The following is an 8916-nucleotide window of genomic DNA, read 5'->3' as shown; positions in this document are numbered from 1 at the left end:
CAAATAAATCAGTAGCCTTCCTCTACACAAAAGAGACACAAGCGGAGAAAGAAATTAGGGAAACGACACCCTTCATAATAGACCCAAATAATATAAAGTACCTCAGTGTGACTTTAACCAAGCAAGTAAAAGATCTGTACAATAAGAACTTCAAGACACTGAAGAAAGAAATTGAAGAAGACCTCAGAAGGTGGAAAGATCTCCCATGCTCATGGATTGGCAGGATTAATATAGTAAAAATGGCCATTTTACCAAAAGCGATCTACAGATTCAATGCAATCCCCATCAAAATACCAATCCAATTCTTCAAAGAGTTAGACAGAACAATTTGCAAATTCATCTGGAATAACAAAAAACCCAGGATAGCTAAAACTATCCTCAACAATAAAAAAAGGACTTCAGGGGAATCACTATCCCTGAACTCAAGCAGTATTACAGAGCAATAGTGATAAAAACTGCATGGTATTGGTACAGAGACAGACAGATAGACCAATGGAACATAATTGAAGACCCAGAAATGAACCCACACACCTATGGTCACTTGATTTTCGACAAAGGAGCCAAATCCATCCAATGGAAAAAAGATAGCATTTTCAGCAAATGGTGCTGGTTCAACTGGAGGTCAACATGTATAAGAATGCAGATCGATCCATGCTTATCACCCTGTACAAAGCTTAAGTCCAAGTGGATCAAGGACCTCCACATCAAACCAGACACACTCAAACTAATAGAAGAAAAACTAGGGAAGCATCTGGAACACATGGGCACTGGAAAAAATTTCCTGAACAAAACACCAATGGCGTATGCTCTAAGATCAAGAATCGACAAATGGGATCTCATAAAACTGCAAAGCTTCTGTAAGGCAAAGGACACTGTGGTCAGGACAAAACGGCAACCAACAGATTGGGAAAAGATCTTTACCAATCCTACAACAGATAGAGGCCTTATATCCAAAATATACAAAGAACTCAAAAAGTTAGACCGCAGGGAGACAAATAACCCTATTAAAAAATGGGGTTCAGAGCTAAACAAAGAATTCACAGCTGAGGAATGCCGAATGGCTGAGAAACACCTAAAGAAATGTTCAACATCTTTAGTCATCAGGGAAATGCAAATCAAAACAACCCTGAGATTTCACCTCACACCAGTGAGAATGGCTAAGATCAAAAACTCAGGTGACAGCAAATGCTGGCGAGGATGTGGAGAAAGAGGAACACTCCTCCATTGTTGGTGGGATTGCAGACTGGTACAACCATTCTGGAAATCAGTCTGGAGGTTCCTCAGAAAATTGGACATTAAACTGCCTGAGGATCCAGCTATCCCTCTCTTGGGCATATACCCAAAAGATGCCCCAACATATAAAAAAGACACGTGCTCCACTATGTTCATCGCAGCCTTATTTATAATAGCCAGAAGCTGGAAAGAACCCAGATGCCCTTCAACAGAGGAATGGATACAGAAAATGTGGTATATCTACACAATGGAATATTACTCAGCTATCAAAAACAACGAGATTATGAAATTTGTAGGCAAATGGTTGGAACTGGAAAATATCATCCTGAGTGAGCTAACCCAATCACAGAAAGACATACATGGTATGCACTCATTGATAAGTGGCTATTAGCCCAAATGCCTGAATTACCCTAGATGTCTAGAACAAATGAAACTCAAGACGGATGATCAAAATGTGAATGCTTCACTCCTTCTTTAAAAGGGGAACAAGAATACCCTTGGCAGGGAAGAGAGAGGCAAAGATTAAAACAGAGACTGAAGGAACATCCATTCAGAGCCTGCCCCACATGTGGCCCATATATATACAGCCACCCAATTAGACAAGATGGATGAAGCAAAGAAGTGCAGAAGTGTAGATCGCTCCTGAGAGACACAGCCAGAATACAGCAAATACAGAGGCGAATGTCAGCAGCAAACCTCTGAACTGAGAATAGGACCCCCGTTGAAGGAATCAGAGAAAGAACTGGAAGAGCTTGAAGGGGCTCGAGACCCTATATGTACAACAATGACAAGCCACCAGAGCTTCCAGGGACTAAGCCACTACCTAAAGACTATACATGGACTGACCCTGGACTCTGACCTCATAGGTAGCAATGAATATCCTAGTAAGAGCACCAGTGGAAGGGGAAGCCCTGGGTCCTGCTAATACTGAACCCCCAGTGAACTAGACTGTTGCGGGGGGGGGCGGCAATGGGGGGAGGGTCGGGAGGGGAACACCCATAAGGAAGGGGAGGGGGGAGGGGGATGTTTGCCCGGAAACCGGGAAAGGGAATAATACTCGAAATGTATATAAGAAATATTCAAGTTAATAATAAAAAAAAAAAAAAGAAAATGTAAACTTCCTTCTTAGAACCCCCTTAGCTGTACCCCCAGAGGTTCAAGTAAGTTGGTCACTCACCTTCATATTATTCTAGACCATGGCTTACTCCTCCCTAATTTCTTCTATGACCCACCGATCACTAAAAGTTTATCTTCCAGGGTCCAATTATTTGTGTCATCTCTATCTATCTCTTGAAATTAATTTCTAGTTTATACTGCTCTAGTCTGATAACATACAAGAAACCATTTTGATTCTTTTATGTTTATTAAGACTTCTTTCATCATTGTTCTGGTTCATTTTTGTCAACTTGACACAAGCTAACATTATCTGGGAAGAACGACTTGGGTGAGGAGAATGCCTGCAGCAGATTGCCTGTAGGCAAATCCACAGGACAGTTAGATGTGGGAAGGCTCAGGCACCTGCGGGTAATACCACTCCTGGTCTGGAGCTCCTGGGTTCTATAAGAAAGCAAGTTGAAGAAGTCATGGAGATCAAGCCAGTAAGCACCACCCCTCCATGACCTCTGTGTCAGTTCCTGCCTCCAGAATCCTGTCCTATTTGAGTTCCTGTCCTGACTTCTCTGACCCTTTCCTCTCCAGGTTTCTTTTGATCATGGTCTTTAACACAGCGACAGAAACGTAATCTAGTCCTCACGAATTCCCTTAGTCTCTGCTTATGCTGAAATGTCCTTATTTCTCTGTGAGCTTTAAAAGATAGATTTAGTGGATATACCAATCTCTGCGAGCAGTTATTTACCTTCAGGACTTAAAATCTCTCTCGAGTTTTCCCGGCCTTTAGAGTTCCTGATGAGAGAGCTCCCGTTTTGGTGCACTTGCTTTTGTAGGTGACTGGTCCTTTTCCCTTACAGTATTCAATTCTCTCACTGACTGGGATTTTTAACATTTTAACTACAATATACTGTAGCAAGGATTTTCTTTGGTTATGCCTATTTGGGGATAAATTTTTTTCTTAGATTTATTTATGAGTATTTAGATTTTATTTATGGATACACACATGTGTTATGACACACATGGAGAGAGAGAGAGAGAGAGAGAGAGAGAGAGAGAGAGAGGGGAGGGGAGGGGAGAGAGAGAGAGAGAGAGAGAGAGAAAGAGAGAGAGAGAGAGAGAGAGAGAGAGAGAGAGAGAGAGAGAGAGAGTGAATATGGAGGGAATCAGATCCCCCTGAACTGGAGTTAGGAATGGTCGTGAGTAGGTGTGAGATTTCCAGGAGCTGAACTCAGGTGTGCTGTAAGAGCAGCAAGTCCTCTCACCTGCTGACCCTTCTCTCCAGTCCCGTTTGAGAATCTAAATGCTGCTTGTGTTTAGATGACCTTTCCCACTGGATTTTGGGGGTTTTCCTCTTGCTATAATTTCATTTCACTGAATTTCATTTCTCTCCCTCGGGTCTTTCTTCCAGCCCATGGAATGTTCAGTTTGTTCTGCTGATTTTTACTGAGTCCTCTGACATTGCCTTCACACCTGCCTGGTTTTGCTTGCTTGTGCTTGAGTGTATTCTGTCCTTAACCTTGTTCTCCAGCCCTGACCTTTCCTCTTGTGCTCAGGCAAGTCCACTGATGACGCTTCCTACTGTGGGTTCTCATTGACTCATTAGCTTTTTCATTTCCAACATTTTCTCTTCAAAAAAAAAATCTTAGTTTCCTTCTTTAATTGTTGGTGCCGTTTTCACTCCTAGTCCTGATTTGACCTTCCCTTTTGCACTTTTCTCTGTGTTATTGGCTTTCCTCTGCAAGGCAGGGATTCATTTGCTTCTTTGTATCTTCTCTGAGATCATTCATCACAGTTCTGTAAGTCTTTAATCTGCATACAACAGGTCATCGATTCAAGACAGAGCTGCTTAGCTAAACAAAAGATACAGAGAGATGGAAAATCAGATGAGAAGCACAAGTAAATAAATGAAAAGAAAAAGAGAAATTGAGAGGAATGATAAGAAGGCAACGAAGGAGCACGGTGTTAGAAAAGAAATAGGCTCCCCAATAAAGAGAGTCCAGAAACAAAATTAGATGAGTGTAAAAATGGAAATAAAAGAATAATTTCCCACTCTGTTTTCATATATAATGGGATACAGTTTATCAGTGCAACCATCCCAGAACATTGTAACATCCTAACACTGATGAGGGCTGAAAAGCTAAGGCTACATTTTTATCCTCTCGGCCTAATAACTCACATGTTCAAGTTTGGCTCTCATGCACCTGCCGAGGTAAGTCAGTGCAGCCATGAGGCGGCCTCACCAGGTAGTGATACATTACAGAGATGCACTACTGTATCTGCAGATATTTTGTTCTGGTCTTCTCTTGTCTTTAAGTAAACTTTTATGAATTCAGTCTATCCAGAAAATATCCTTGGAATAGCGTAATGTAGAAAACCTTTCTAAACTCTACAGAGAAGGACAGTGTTTAGACAGATGTGGGAAATTCCGTCTGAAGAAGGAGGCGAGGACCCCCAGCAGAGCTGCAGGACAGAGGTGCCTTCCGTGTGTCTGAAAAGTGCCAAGTCCATCAGGAGGCCTCCCTGTTATGGAGGGAGATGATGCCAGAGGGAAGGCGAGCTCTGAAAAGTGCGGGAGCCAGAGAACAAGTTCGGGGATGGACACTTTACTCCTGGAGGGATTAGAAGCCAGCAGAGCATTAAAGCCAGAGAGAGACTCACACACAGTAAATGTGCACATCTGGAAGCAAAGCTGGTGTTCTGAATACACTGTGCTCCACCAAACAGGTGGCGGGAAAACAGGCAAAGCACTCCCAGTGCTTATGGGGGTGAGAAAATGAAGTTCTGAACTATAATTATAATTATATAATTAATAATTATACATGAAGCCAAAACAAAGAGGCCAGTTCATGAACTCTTATGGAAGAGGCTGTGATATGCTACAGCCGGCTTGTACCAGCTTTCAAGAGCCAGTGCTACATACTCAGGAAGTTTGTGAACCAGTTCGTACCCCACTGGCAGTTTAGAATCAACAGAGAAAATCAGTCATAGACCTTAGCAAACACCCCATGCTTTCTGTTTTGCAGAGAACCAGCCTACAAGCAGAGCAAACACAGACTTGACAGGACAGGAGGCAAACAGGAAACAGCAGATTCTGTTGGGATGGTGGCCTTTTACAAAGGAGGAGTCCTCCAGGGAGGAAGACTAGAAAATCACTAATTCACAATCAATGGTCCTGGAAGCCAGAAGAAATGCAGGAAGAGACTGTAAGCCACATGAAAGCAAGCCACTGAGCCAAAAGTAATGTGTCCCCAACACGGCTTGCCCTCTACCAGACACTAAACGTGCCCACAAGCATTCCAATTCTGCATTGCATGATGGGGAGTGTGTCAGAGAAGTACAAAGAAAGAGCAGTCCTAGCCCCAGTGGTCAAATGCCTAACATTTGCACATTCTGCATGAATGGACGACCATGGGAACCCCTAAGCAATGCAGCTCTCAGAACCCGGGAGGGCTCTGCACCGCAAAGTCGGAACATGAATCTGTCAGCTGCATAGCCGAAGTGCCTCTGCTGTGACAGGGCCGTTACGGTAACACTCTGGTCCAGGGAGTTTGGTTTAATCTCAATTAATTTCTTAATGTGTCCTATCCTGACTCAAAATGCCTGGAAAGACACCATGCTGTGATGGTGGAGTATGTAAGCCCTGAGTGTGGTTGGGAGACCACCAACTTCTCCCTGACTCATGAGAGAATCAAGCAGCATTTGTACGCCGCCGTTAACAGTTAAACCTATAGCTTGTGGCCCTGACACCCCAGAACCATCTTCAAAATACACTATCTTGCTTATGTAGTTCTAAGAGCTGCCTGGTCCCTGCTGTGAGGCTGCTGGACCATGACACTCTGAGGGAAGGTGAAATGTGTCTGGCACAGGCCAGAGTAATCCATTCCAGACACATGTGTAATGGGGGGAAACAGGTGCAAACAATTGAACCAGCTGTCAGCAAGCTGTGGGGATCACTCTTGATATCTTAATCGCTATTCAATCGGCGCGCCATGTTGGCAGCCTTGCTGTCATAGCTCGTTGCACATCTGCAAGCCTTTTCCATTCTCTTCTGATGTTGGAGTCAGTCCTCACAAAGACTGACATCAGGAGAGATGCAAATTGAGCGTGATTACCGCTTCCTCTTTCCTGCCACAGAACCTGGGGGTTGACAAATGCCAATAATTGCTCGTTTTTCACTACTGGTTGTCAGGTGCCACACAAGGCAAGAGCTGAGAGCTTCCTCTGTCTCTGTGAACATCCTGTCAGGGGTGCATAGGATGTGTCTGTGCATACGCGATGTCTCAGCTGCATAAAGAAACTCTTTGCCTAGTAACTTGTGTAGAAAATTAGTTAGCTGCTGGCTGTTGCTGTTTTAAATGTGTTTATCACAGCCCCTCATTCACAATAATACTAGCCCATAATCTGCAGGAAAAGACAGTGAATGAAGGTCTTCCTTATCTTTTCCCTGTCAGGAAAATGTCACCACCATAATTACCCTAACAGGTAATTACCCCTAAGATTGGATGGGAATCAATGGCCTTATCAGCAGGGACCCACCATCTGAGATATTTGGGCTGATGACCCCGTGGAGGTCAGTAGACCATACATACTACATGTACAAAAGAACAAATGAGTCCGAATGGCTCTTCAAAAATCTTTTCCCATGGCCTCTTCCCCAAAGTCTAGGCTCTGTGGACCCATGCGCTGGGAGAGCAGTGGATGGAGCTTGGGTTTTGTTGCTGAGTCCAGGCCATGCATCAGGCACGGGAACCCCCAGGGGACAGGAGGTGAACCCCTAGCTCTGCTATGTTTGCACGACATCTCTACCTATGGCTTCTTTATTTGGTTGGGTTTGGTTTTTAAGTTTTATTAAAAATAATGTTTCATACGAGCTATTCTAACCACTGTTTGCCCTCCCTCATCACCCCTCAGATTTTCCCAGCAACCCCCCCTTACACTCTGCACACTCTTTTTCTCTGTGTTTAGAATACAAAGACAGGAAGAAAGAGAGAGAGAGACAGAGAGACAGAGAGACAGACAGAGACAGAGACAGAGACAGACAAAGACAGACAGAGGAAGAAAAAGAAAGAAAGAAAGAAAGAAAGAAAGAAAGAAAGAGGGAGGAGAGAGAGAGAGAAAGGAAGAAAAGAAGGAAGAAGGAAAGAAAGACGCACAAGAAATGTACAAAAATAGAGCACAGACACACACACAGAGCATCCATACAGACACACAGGGAGCACACATACGTAGAGCATGCACATACACATACGGACCCACATACACACCCAGAGACACAGTGTACACACACACACACACACACACACACACACACACAGAGCAATTAAATAAAAACACAAAATTAGAAACAATAATACACACGCAAAAGACCAGTAAGTTAAAAAAAAAAGCCAAAATTAAGCTATATGAGAAAAAATTTTCCAGAATATCAGTTTGTTTCATGTTGGTCATGTTGGCAGGCATGGGGCCTGCCCTTAAGTGTGATTTGTATACCCAGGGAGATTTCACTGGAGAAAAACTAATCGTTCCTTTGCCAATGGCTGACAACTGGCGATAGCTCCTTGGTTAGGGATGGGAGCTCACGTCCACTTCCCCTCTCAGTACCAGGACTCCATCTGACGTGGACATGTGCAGGCCCTGTGTGATGCCACAGTCTCCAGCCTTGGATTTATATGTGTGTCATGCCTATCGTGTCTGGAGGACACGGTCCTCGGTGTCTTCCTCTCTGCCTCCCGCAGTCCTTCTGCCTCCTCACTCCGAGTCCCGGGGCTGAGTTTGACAAGGATATCCCACTTAGGACTGGGTGTTTCGAGGACTCTCACTCTCGGTACACTGTCCATCTCTGCACACTGCTTCTTCATGGTACATTCTCTCTACTCTCTACTCTCTCTTTCCCTCCTCTCCTCTCCCTAAGGCCAGCAACTACACAGCCTTTGCTTTCTAGATATGACTGTGTATTTTTCTTAATATTATTCAGCACATAATCTGGCTTCAATTCTCCTGCTCTCAAATTAATGCAAAAGGTCCTAATTGTGGGAATTTGGAGGAAGCATATTACCATTAAATAGCCTATTACTTTTTTTTATAAAAGAGAGAGAGAGAGAGAGAGAGAGAGAGAGAGAGAGAGAGGAAAAAAACCACATACACAACTGAAAGTATCTAAATAAAAAATAGTAAACTTTACTGTGGTTTAGTCAAAGACAGAAAGGGGAGGTGCAAGAGGGCAGGGAGCAGGGCCATCCTCAGTCTGACATAGGGAGCAGGGCCATCCTCAGTCTGACATAGGGAGCAGGGCCATCCTCAGTCTGACATAGGGAGCAGGGCCATCCTTGAATTCTATGTAGGAAGCAGGACAATACCTCAGTCTGACGAACCAACCTTGGCTTCCTATAGCAATATATCATTAGAGTTTTCTGCATAAACAGCAAGCGGGAGAGTGAGTGTATTCCCAACAACATCCAAGGAACAAGGAAGGGGTTGCAGCTTTCTCAGCCTCTGTGCTGTAAGAGGGGGCCCTGGAGGTCAGAACTCTCAGGATCTTGCACAGATGTTCCCAGAGCGGCAGTTGCTTGCCAT

The sequence above is a fragment of the Rattus rattus genome, chromosome 1 (genome assembly GCF_011064425.1).
Source record: "Rattus rattus isolate New Zealand chromosome 1, Rrattus_CSIRO_v1, whole genome shotgun sequence".
NCBI classification, from domain to species: domain Eukaryota; kingdom Metazoa; phylum Chordata; class Mammalia; order Rodentia; family Muridae; genus Rattus; species Rattus rattus.
Note: the sequence above shows the minus strand (reverse complement) of the source record.